Source organism: Mauremys reevesii, linkage group 4 (genome assembly GCF_016161935.1).
Source record: "Mauremys reevesii isolate NIE-2019 linkage group 4, ASM1616193v1, whole genome shotgun sequence".
In the NCBI taxonomy this organism is placed as follows: domain Eukaryota; kingdom Metazoa; phylum Chordata; order Testudines; family Geoemydidae; genus Mauremys; species Mauremys reevesii.
In genome coordinates, this window is record NC_052626.1 from 101,756,041 (window position 1) to 101,767,566 (window position 11,526).

The window sequence follows — 11,526 nt, forward strand, 5'->3', positions numbered from 1 at the left end:
AAGAAGTGGTTTTTCACCCACGAAAGCTTATGCCCAAATAAATCTGTTAGTCTTTAAGGTGCCATAAACTATATGCTCTCAGTAACACACATTTAGACATGATGGTAATCAGCTAAAATACATACATTCAACATTAGGACAGAATTTGGGATCACTTTCTCCAAAATCATAGAGCTCTACCACATGATCTAAAGGAGACTTTCCATAAGCTTTAGTATTAAAGATCTAATTCTCTTTGTGGGCCAAACACACTATATATCACATGAAGAAAAATAGGTCTGACATTCTGTCTGGCTGATGGCAGTAGAACATATGCAGGGCTCATCTACATGAGCATTAGGTGAATGTGCAAGCTAGTGCAGGGTAAAGTCACACCCCAGCTTCTTGTGAACTAATAAGTATGAATCTTTGGACTAAAAAGACAGAAACAAGAGCAAAAACTTGCAATATTTTTAATGTCCATGAATCAAGAGGTTAAAAATCTGTAAAATATTGATTTGAGGTTAGGAAAAGCAGAGCATTAAGAGTATATCAGGAGGGCAATGACAAGATACTTTTTCACTTTGTCTGTGAATGCTTAAATGGCATTATCTCTTTTGAGGAAATTTAGTAAACTAAAATATTACACATCATTCTCCACCACAAAGTCCTCAAACATCTGATTCATGCAACACCACTCCAGTGTAGTATGGTTGTAGTACCGCTCATGCTATGTAAAATACACATAACAAAAACCATGTGAAATTCACCTGTGTTCAAGTTCCATAATCAACACAGGCCACCTTCAACAAAAAAGATACATTAAGTTTCATAAACCCATGGGCGTAGATTTGAGAGAGCTGGGTCCAATTTACATCAAAAGCACAAAAAAGTTTGTGTTTTCTCTTGGCTTCAACGTGAAACCAAGTTAAACTCAGCTATTTTGACTGAGTTTTGCTTTAAGTTTGATAGTTGAGCTCAGGAATTAAGGTATTTTGCAACATGAAAGTTCCTGGTACATTACAGCACTAAATAACAATTTCTTGCCTCACATGTGCATGCCATTTTTAAAGCAATTTTTAAAAATTATTTTTAAGATTTCCTTCAACACCAAAATATCTCTGACTGGCAGCAGCTAACCTTAGTCATTAAGAACAACCCACTCTTCTGGGGTTTTTTTTATTTCTCTTCGTTTAGCTCAGCGTAAGTGTTGCGATTGCAAATTTGTCCTGAAACTCTGAGCATCTGAATGTTTCATTTCTGCCTTGAGTCTGCCTTGAGACTATAGTCTTTTCTTCCATAGTTTTTTCTTCCATTGTTTACTGAAATACAAATTATTTGGGACCAGATTTTCTGAGGTATAAATCTGGCAATCCTTACTTAGTTTTTAAGCAGGTGAAAGTACTATTAACCTCAACTAGACTTTTGAATGATTATCTACCTCAGGATTTCCCATCTCCTCATATAAGACCTTAAGCAAAATCTTTATTGCAATTATAATAGAAATAAATAAAGCCTGTAGGTAATAAACCATTACAAACACAGATAACGCACAGAACTACAGTAAAGCATTTTGAATGGATCAGGAGGCACTTAAATAAGAATTAGATGTTGTGTGTATGAGCCCTGGAGTCACCAGCAATATTTTCATTTTATCAGACAGTGCTACAATTGATTGTTTTGAAGGAATCTTAGCTTTATGGTACAAATGAGAAATTTATGCAAACATTTTTGCTTAAATTTAAGAGACACAGGATATGAAAATTTGACAATGAAAAATGGTACATTTTTGTTGCTTGTAAAATATCTGACTCGCATAATTATTGATATGACACAAAATAGATAATAAAGATATTTCCAAGGTAAGTTATATCCTTGTTCCTACATAAAATATACTTTTGTTAAATGTTCCAGCATTTTATTGCAGAAAACAATGACATGATACTGTAGGTCAAATCCCAGAACAGAATTTTATGATTTGTCTATTCCTTATTGCATTATGGTGACATATTTTCCAAATAATGGAGTTAAACAAAGAAAACACTATAACTGCACCCTGCATCCCCAGGAAAACAAATAATAAAATCTTGTGGTATTACTACTACTAGATATAAATCATTTTGGTCCAAATACTTCTCCCCTTATACTGAATAATGCTTCATTCCACTAATGTTCCCATTGAAGTCAGTGTTTTATTCAATATGTGTACGGGCATCAGACCAGTTGGGTTTGTCTGCTATCCCTACTTATGATAATAATTACCTCATTCATTGAGTATTTACCTTGAAATCGATGTGGAAGTGATACTAGCCGAGCACCTTTGACCCTGATTATGCAAAAACTTATGAATAAGCACATGAGTAGTTCTTTTGAATACAATGTGACTTTTAATACTTAAAGTTAGGCACATGTGTAAGTCTTTGCAGGATCAGGACCTAAGGTGCTATTCAATGTGAGTAAGAGTTACAGAATCAGGCCCTTTGCAAGTAACAGAAAAAACAATAGAGTAGATTCTGATTTCAGTTACAGTTACATCAATGTAAAATCCTAATAACTCCAAATAAACGAGCAGTTACTCCAGATTTATACCATCATAACTGGAAATCAAAATCTGGCCCATTGTTTTAGCAGAGATATATCCAGTCAATATCAGTTTATTGCAGAGAGGGAGAGAGAAAGGAAATGAGAGAGAAAACAAGGATTTCGTTAGCAATGCATTCTGTAGTATAAAAGATAAAAAGGAATATCCAATTAACACACCACTATAATTGCTTGCAGACATTCTTTTTTATTTAAAGATGAAATAGCTAAGAGTTCTCATCAAAACTAGGGTCACAGCCTACATATTAAATGAAAGAAATTGATTGGGCTTTATTACACCCTGACTACTGCAAATGTGCCTCAATCACTGATTGCTATAAATTTATTCTTATAAACTACTAATTGCCCAAGTCATAATGGTAACAATGGTATAATGAAATTATCTTGATCAAGCTGATGCGCAAATTTTGCTTGACAACATGAGCAGTGTGAGAAAAAAGGAAAGAAGACATGCATACAAATACATAATGTTTCATTAAAATTAAAACCAGTGTTAAAACAACTGTTCTCTGAAGTATACAAAGTTCTGTATTAGAAGGATTTCCTTTAGAAAAAATCATTTAAGAAGACAGGCATTTACATTTATAATAAAATGATGTTGCATTTTTTATTTGTCTTGAAAATTAATGACTTACTTAATCACATTTGATCAAAGGAGATAAGCTGATGCAGTCATGTGTTTCTGATTGCATTAAGCCTGATCTGGAGTGGCATGATGGATATTTAATAGTCTTCCTGTCCCTCAGTATCTTGTCACAATTTTTTGATATGCACGGATACTGTAAAATACCTCACAACACACAACTGTACTTTTAATGGCACAGGACACCACAAACAAAGTTTAGAAAAAAGAAATTACTATTGGAATTCATGTGGCTGAGGTTTTAGAAGAATGAAATCAACAATTAAAATAATTTTGTTTTAAAAAAAAAACCTGGCTTTCTATGCAATCTGAATGATTTTTATCTTCTAAATCATATTCCACTTTTAACAAAAAAGTTTCCATGCATGCAATAATACTTTTATTACAGGTTTCAAAAGCATTAGGCAGAGGAGAGATATGTTTAAAGGAAGATATTGGTGCACTGCTTGTCTGAAATATAGGAAGTTACTGGAAGCTGGAATTTGGAGAGTCTACAGGATCTGAAGAGATGGTGCTATTTTATTCAGCTAATACCTACTTCTATAATGCTGTCATCAGAATCATTTCAAGGTACAACACCTATAAGACATTACTTTCGATGGTACAAACTGTAGCTCCAACAGTTTCAGAAGTATTCTCATTGGAATTTTTCTTGAATTTTCTTGTCTCACTCTTTCTTACAAAAAACAATGCCGTGAAAATTGTGGTCTTCCTTTCATCACTACCTATTGCTTTATTCTCTTCTGAAGACCAAGGCTAGATTCTGTGCTGCGGTATAATCACTTTACATTGTGCTACAAACACAAAGTGACCCTAATGCTGGTAGCCAGCCCTGTAAAAATTTGCTGTAGTGCATGGAATCCTCTCATGGCATAGAAAGGATGTAGCGGCTCCTCTTCCCGGTACTGGCACATAAGCCAGAGAACAGGAACAATTACCAGGGCTTAATAATATTTATATTGACTGCTATATTGGCCCCTTGGGCCATTCATTGAAAACATAATTCATAGATTTCTTTAGGAAACTGGAATAGAGATAGACAGCAAAGATTTTCTAGGTCGTGAGATTCATCTGATTTGATACTTCTCAACTAATATTAGAATATCTCTTGGGACAATGAACATGCCGTTTTTAGTATCTGGCAGACTTTCATAAGTGTATACTCATAGGTGTTTCTCTGCAATAGTTAAACTTGTGTGGCCCTCTAGGGTGAAATCCTGGCTCCATTGATATGATTGGCAAAACTCCCATTGATTTCAATGTGGCCAGGATTTCACTTGTAATATTTAAGGACTCTAAATATCAGTAAAATGCTTTTGTTTGATACTCTCATAAAAATATGTATCGTATGTGGTAATTTATGGGTTCACTGAATAATTGTTCAAAAAGTTGTATATCATCATCTAAAACATTCATGCTTAGAATGATATAAAATATTTATGCTTCAGGGAACCTTGTCTTTTTTTAACTGTTTGTACAGTGCCTTATATGCTGTCATTTAAGCTACAAAATACCTCAGTGGAGTAACCAGATGTAGACCAACTACTAGCTCCCCTCCCAGGTGAGTGAAAGGGTATATTGATTATAACAAACTGAAGGCATATCCTCTGAGTGTTCATTATAGCAAGGCTGTAATGGTTATTCTAAAAGAATTATATCCTATGGACCATTGCCTATATGGCATGTATAGAGTAAACATATTTTTATGGGTTTTATAATTTGATTGCAAACTATTCTATAAATTTAATTATTCATTAGTCTGAAAATTATGGTGCCACTTTTACACACACTAAGAATATAGAAGATGTAATCAAAGCTTTAAAAACAAACTTTATAAAATTAAACCCAAATTAAATGTTGTGGAATGAAAACAGAAGCAAAATGCACTTTCAGTTTTCCTCACTCACCTCTAGTAATTGTGCATTAACTTAACTTGATATCTTTTTTGTTGAGGTTACAAGTTTGATTGATAAAGGTAATAGAGTTACTCTAATATACTTAGACTTCTTTAAGACATTTGACTTGGTATCGCATGACATTTTGATGAAAAAAACTAGAACAATATAAGACTAACATGGCACACATTCAATGGATTAAAAATTGGCTAATGGATAGGTCTCAAAATGTAATTGTAAACGGGGAATTGTCACTGAGCAATTGTGTTTCCAGTGGGACCCCACGGAGATCAGTTCTTAGCCTACGCTATTTAACACTTTTATCAATGATCTGGCAAAAAACCATAGAATAATCAATGATAAAGTTTGCAGATGATGCACAAATTGAGGGAGAAAAGGAAATAATGAAGTTGACAGGTCACTGATTCAGAGCAATCTGGATAGCTTTATAATCTTGGTGCAAGCAAACAATGTGCATTTTAATACAGCTAAATGTAAATGTATACACCTACGAACAAAGAATGTAGGCCAAATTTATAGGATGAGGGATTATCCTGGGAAGCAGTGACTCTGAAACGGATTTGAGGGTCATGGTGAATAGGCAGCTGCATATAAGCTCCCAGTATGACACTGATGACAAAAGGGTTAATGCAATCCTTGAATACATAAAAAGGGGAATCTTGAGTAGGCAGAGACATTATTTTATCTCTGTATTTGGCACTGGTGTGACTGCTGCTGGAATATTGTGTCCAGTTCTGGTGCCCACAATTCAAGAAGGTTATTAATAAATTGGAGAGGGTTCAGAGAAGAGCCATGAGAATGATTAAAGGATTATAAAACATGCCTTAGGGTGATAGACTCAGAGCTCAGTCTGTTTAACGTAACAAAGAGAAGCCTAAGGAGTTGCTTGATTACAGTCTATAAGGCCTGGTCTACACTACGCGTTTAAACTGGTTTTAGGAGCCTTAAACCGATTTAATGCCACACCCGTCCACACTAAGAGGCCCTTTATATCGATATAAAGGGCTCTTTAAACCGGTTTCTGTACTCCTCCCTAACGAGAGGAGTAGCGCTAATATCGGTATTACCATATCGGATTAGGGTTAGTGTGGCCGCAAATCGACGGTATTGGCCTCCGGGCGGTATCCCACAGTGCACCACTGACCATTCTGGACAGCAATCAGAACTCGGATGCAGTGGCCAGGTAGACAGGAAAAGCCCCGCAAACTTCTGAATATCATTTCCTGTTTGCCCAGCGTGGAGCTCCGATCAGCACGGGTGGCGATGCAGTCCGAAATCAAAATCCAAAAAGAGCTCCAGCATGGACCATACGGATGTGATCGCTGTATGGGCAGCCAAATCTGTTCTATCAGAGCTCCGTTACAGAAGACGAAAGTCCAAAGCATTTTTAAAAAATCTCCAGACAGACGCCATAGCAGGGATTCAGCACGCTGCTGCGTGACAAGCGTAACGGAAAGCCAAAGAATCAAATGGATGCTCATGGAGGGAGTAGGGACTGAGGACTCAAGCTATCCCACAGTTCCTGTAGTCTCCGAAAAGCATTTGCATTCTTGGCTGAGCTCCCAATACCTGTAGGGTCAAACACATTGGCCGCGGTGGTTCAGGGCATAGCTCGTCAATGTACCCCCACCCCCCACCCCCAGAAGGAAAAGGGAAAAAAATCGTCTCTTGACTCTTTTAAATGTCACCCTATGTGTACTGAATGCTGCTGGTAGACGCGATGCTGCGACACTGAACTGTAGCATCCTCGTCCTCCCTCTTTGGTGGGTGATGGTACAATATGGCTGATATCTGTCGTCATCATCAGCCTTGTGGCAGATGGTATAATGCAATAGGACTGGTATCCATCCTCGTCATCATCCCATGAGTGCTCCTGACTGGCCTCCCGGTCATTCCCAGTAGATGGTACAGAACGGCTGGTAACCGTCTTCATCATAGCAACAGGGGGCTGAGCTCCATCAGCCCCCGCCCTTCATGTGTAAAGAAAAGATTCTGTGCTGCCTGGACTATCATAGCAGCTGGAGGCTGCCTTCCCCTCATTTTATTTCACTAACAAGTCACTGTTTCTTATTCCTGCATTCTTTATTACTTCAGCACTCAAAGGGGGGGACACTGCAACGGTAGCCCAGGAAGGCTGTGGGAGGAGGGAAGCAACAGGTGGGGTTGTTGCAGGAGCACCCCCTGTGAATGGCATGCAGCTCATCATTCCTGCAGGATCTGACACAGAGTGGCTGTGCTCTCTGGTTCTCTGATACACTGGATCTCTAGTACACTTGCCCCATATTCCAGGCAGGACTGATTCTATTTTTAGATACCGTAAAGGAGGAATTGACTCGGGGAGTCATTCCCATTTTTGTCTTTTGCGCCCCCGGCCAATCTCAGCCAGGGGCACCTATGATAGCAGCAGAAGGTATAGTGCAATAGGACTGGTAACCATCATCTCATTGCCAATTTACAATGGCATGGTAGACGGTACAGAATGGCTGATAACCATCTCTGCTGTCATGCAAAAGCAAATGAATGGTGCTGTGTAGCGCTGCTGAATCGCCTCTGTCCGTGGCATCTAGTACACATACAGTGACAGTGACAAAAGGCAAAACAGGCTCCATGGTTGCCACGCTATGGCATCTGCCAGGGCAATCCAGGGAAAAAGGGCGCGAAATGATTGTCTGCCGTTGCTTTCCCGGATGAAGGAATGACTGACGACATTTACCCAGAACCACCCGCGACAATGATTTTTGCCCCATCAGGCACTGGGATCTCAACCCAGAATTCCAAGGGGCGGGGGAGACTGCGGGAACTATGGGATAGCTACAGAATAGCTACCCACAGGGCAATGCTCCAGAAATCGACGCTAGCCTCGGACCGTGGACGCACAACACCGAATTAATGTGCTTAGTGTGGCCGCGTGCATGCGATTTTATACAATCTGTTTTACTAAACCGGTTTATGTAAATTCAGAATAATCCCATAGTGTAGACGTATCCTAAAAGTGTCTCTCATTAGATGCCTTGCTTTGAACTTTCTAAAACAAAATATTTCATATTTGGGGGTCAGATTTGTACTCTTCTCCCCCACCCCACGATGTTCTCTTCCATGTTCTGTTGAGACCCTCAATACATCGCTAGTTCCAGTCACCATTCTATGGTCAGTCTATTCTACACTGGGGACTTGTCTACACTTGTCTACAAAATTAAGTTGACTTTATCTAATTCGACCTCGAGCCTCCGAATTAATGAAGTTGATTGTGCGTGGCCACACCATGGTCATTGTCTTGATGGAGTGCATCCTCACTAGCAGTGCCTGCATCAATTCACAAAGCAGTGCATTGTGGGTAGCTATCCCAAAGTGCAACCGGCCACAGTGTGTTTTGGGAAGTTTGAGCAATGCCTCATAGGGCCAAAACATTGGAGAATGGGAACATTGTGTCGGCATCCCATCATGCACTGTGCTCAATGGCAAACAACTCAATTGTTTTCTCACCTTAAAACCGCCGTACATATGCCAGGCCCAGAAGCATGAAGCCTGTTCAGTTGTTTGTGTTCTTGCTGCAGCATTTTCACACCTTGTCTGCTCCTTCTGCAATATTTCCAGAGAAGAAGAAGAGTCTCTGTGATGGAACACATGTAGCTGCAAGCAGCAGCCCTGCTGTAAGCCATTGGTAAAAACAATTCACAGTTGCTTCTGGCAGTCACAGAGCAGCTGCACTCTGTTGAACACCATTTCTGGTCCTGTGAAACAAGCACTGACTGGTAGGACTGCATCGTTTTGCAGGCATGGGATGATGAGCAGTGGCTGCAGAATTTTTGAATGCGTAAGGCCACCTTCCAGGAACTTTGTGCAGAGCTTTTCCCTGCCCTGCAGTTCAGCAACACAAAAATGAGAGCTGCTTTGACAGTGGAGAAGTGAGTGGTGATCACTATTTGGGAGCTTGCAATGCCAGACAGTTACTGGTCAGTGGGGAATCAATTTGGAGTAGGTAAATCAACTGTGGGAGCTGCTGTGCTCCAAGTGTGCAGGGCCATTAATTGACTTCTGCTACAAAAAGTAGTGAGTCTGAGAAATGTGCAGGACATAGTGGATGATTTTGCCGCGATGGAGTTTCCTAATTGTGCATATCCCCATCTTGGCACCAGACCACCTTGCCAAAGAGTACATAAACTGAAAGGGATACTTTTCAATGGTGTTGCAAGTGCTGGTGGATCATAGGGGGAATTTCACTGACATCAGTGTAGGATGGTTGGGAAAGGTTCATGAAGTGCACATCTTTAGGAACTCAGGTCTGTTAAAAAAGCTGCAGTCTGGAACTTTCTTTCCCAACCACAAAATGAACATTGATTACATTGAGATGCCTATAGTTATCCTGTGGACCCAGCCTACCCCTTGCTCCCATGGCTCATAAAGCCATACACCAGCCGTCTGGACAGCAGTAAGGAATGGTTCAACTATAGGCTCAGCAAGTGCAGAATGGTGGTTTAAATGACCAAAGGCACATTCAAAGGGCACTGGAGAAGTTCACAAACAAGGTTGGACCTTAGTGAAGACAATATCCCTATGGCTATAGTTGCCAGCTGTGTGCTCTATAGTATCTGTGGGGAAAAAAAGGGGGCAAAATTTTACACAGGGATGGACAGTTGAGACAGACGGCATGGCAGCCATTTCTGAGCAGCCAGGCAGCAGGGCAATAAGATGAGCACAGCGAGGGGAGCTGCATATCTATGAGGCTAAAGCGGTTTCAATAGTGAGTCACAGTTATGTGAGGTGCTTGTCTGAACTGTGCTTTCCCAAACTTTCACCTGCCTTGTGTTACTGTCCCTGTAAAGCCAACCCCCCACCCAAGTCCACTGCTTCTACTCAATAAAGAACATTTATTTATTGAATCCATTTACTTAACAAAGATAAGTAAAGAGGGAGAACAGAAAAAAAGGTATCCTTGGAAAAAAGAATTTGTAAAGTTGGAATGGGAAAAACATTTTCAGCTGTGTAACATAATACCACATTCCAGACCATCAAAGGTCTGTGAATTGGCATCTTCTGTTCCTTGTACCCTCTCCCTGAGTTAAGTGAAAGGGATAATGGACTTTTCGCCCACTCCTGAGGGAACGCTTGTGGGAGGGTGATTCTGTGCCAGGTGATGCTGGCTGGCTGTCCATTAGGGTCTGCAGAGGGACTCTACCCTCCTGCTTCTGTTCCTACAGTTCAACCAAACACCTCAACATGTTTGCTTGGTCCCTCATAATCTGAAGCATCTCCTCCTGTGCTGCACGCTCTTGCTCATTGCTTATTACACTAGGTGCAAGCCATAACATAATCAGAATCCGTAACCACTCACTGAGCCATTTTGCTGTTCCAGCCATGGTGTGACCACATTGGTCATGGGTGACCACACTTTTAATGAAGTTTATGGCAGGCTCATGGCGGGAGCAGAGGTAGGTAGTTGAACAATGGCCCTTCCCCATAGCACCATGGGAAGCTGTTTACAAACAGGGCAGGGGGTGGGCCCAGTCCACTATCAGCCACTTAAACTACTTGCTGACCCATGCCGAGCACAATAAAGGCACATTAGCGACTGCATGGATTGGTGATCTGGCATGTGAGGGGGGGTCTACATGTCCTTCTTTTTTCTTGTAAGAGCACTTTTAATGAGAACTTCCTCCGTTTCCCCTAGGCGACCCTATGTGATATCAGTCTCCTGGGGGTAACAGACACAGAAAGGAAGGAGATGCTTCAAGCATCTGGGTATAGACCTGGTCCTTATGCTGCTATGCTGTGTACAACAACGCTATCAGAATTAATTCAGGATTTGAGTGTGAAAGCATCCTACTATGGTGGAAGAAATAAGACTGCCCTGCCCAGAAACCTTCTGCAAAGGATTGCAGAGTACTTCCATGAAAGTTTCCTAGAGATATCCATGGAGGATTCCTGGGCTATCCCAGTCCACATAAACAGTCTTTTCCAGGGGCCACCCTCTGCATAGCTGGAGAGTCCTCTTCTAAGCAGAGAACCACGGTACCTCGCTTTTTCTTCGCAGCAAACACGCAATACCACCAAATGTGTGTGTGCACTAAAGTTTAACTAGACTATGACTGTAACTGTATACTCACCAGAGGTGCCTTCCCTGGCATCATGGCTGGCCACTGTGATGTCCCGTGATCCACAGGGCTCCAGGGTTTAAGATATTTCCTGGCTCTCTGGGAGAATGGATCCACCGCTCACCTGTCTCCCATTCTCCTCCTCCTCCTCCTCTTCCTCATCCACCATATTGTCCTCCCTGTTGTCCCTAGACTCTCACACCTGTGAGGTGTCCCTGTTGCTTGTGGGGGTGCTGATAGGATCATCCCTGAGAATCACATGCAGCTCGTTGTAGAACAGGCATGTGTGGGGTTC

At 40.8% G+C, this 11,526-nt stretch overlaps 1 long non-coding RNA gene across 1 annotated transcript; it reads left to right on the forward strand.

The window, feature by feature from the left end:
* The first annotated feature begins 3,670 nt into the window (after window positions 1-3,670).
* LOC120403784 lies at window positions 3,671-10,935 on the forward strand. Its single transcript, XR_005597727.1, has 3 exons — window positions 3,671-3,793; window positions 4,704-4,784; window positions 10,808-10,935. It is a non-coding gene; the product is annotated as an uncharacterized LOC120403784 (long non-coding RNA).
* The last annotated feature ends 591 nt before the right edge of the window (window positions 10,936-11,526 follow it).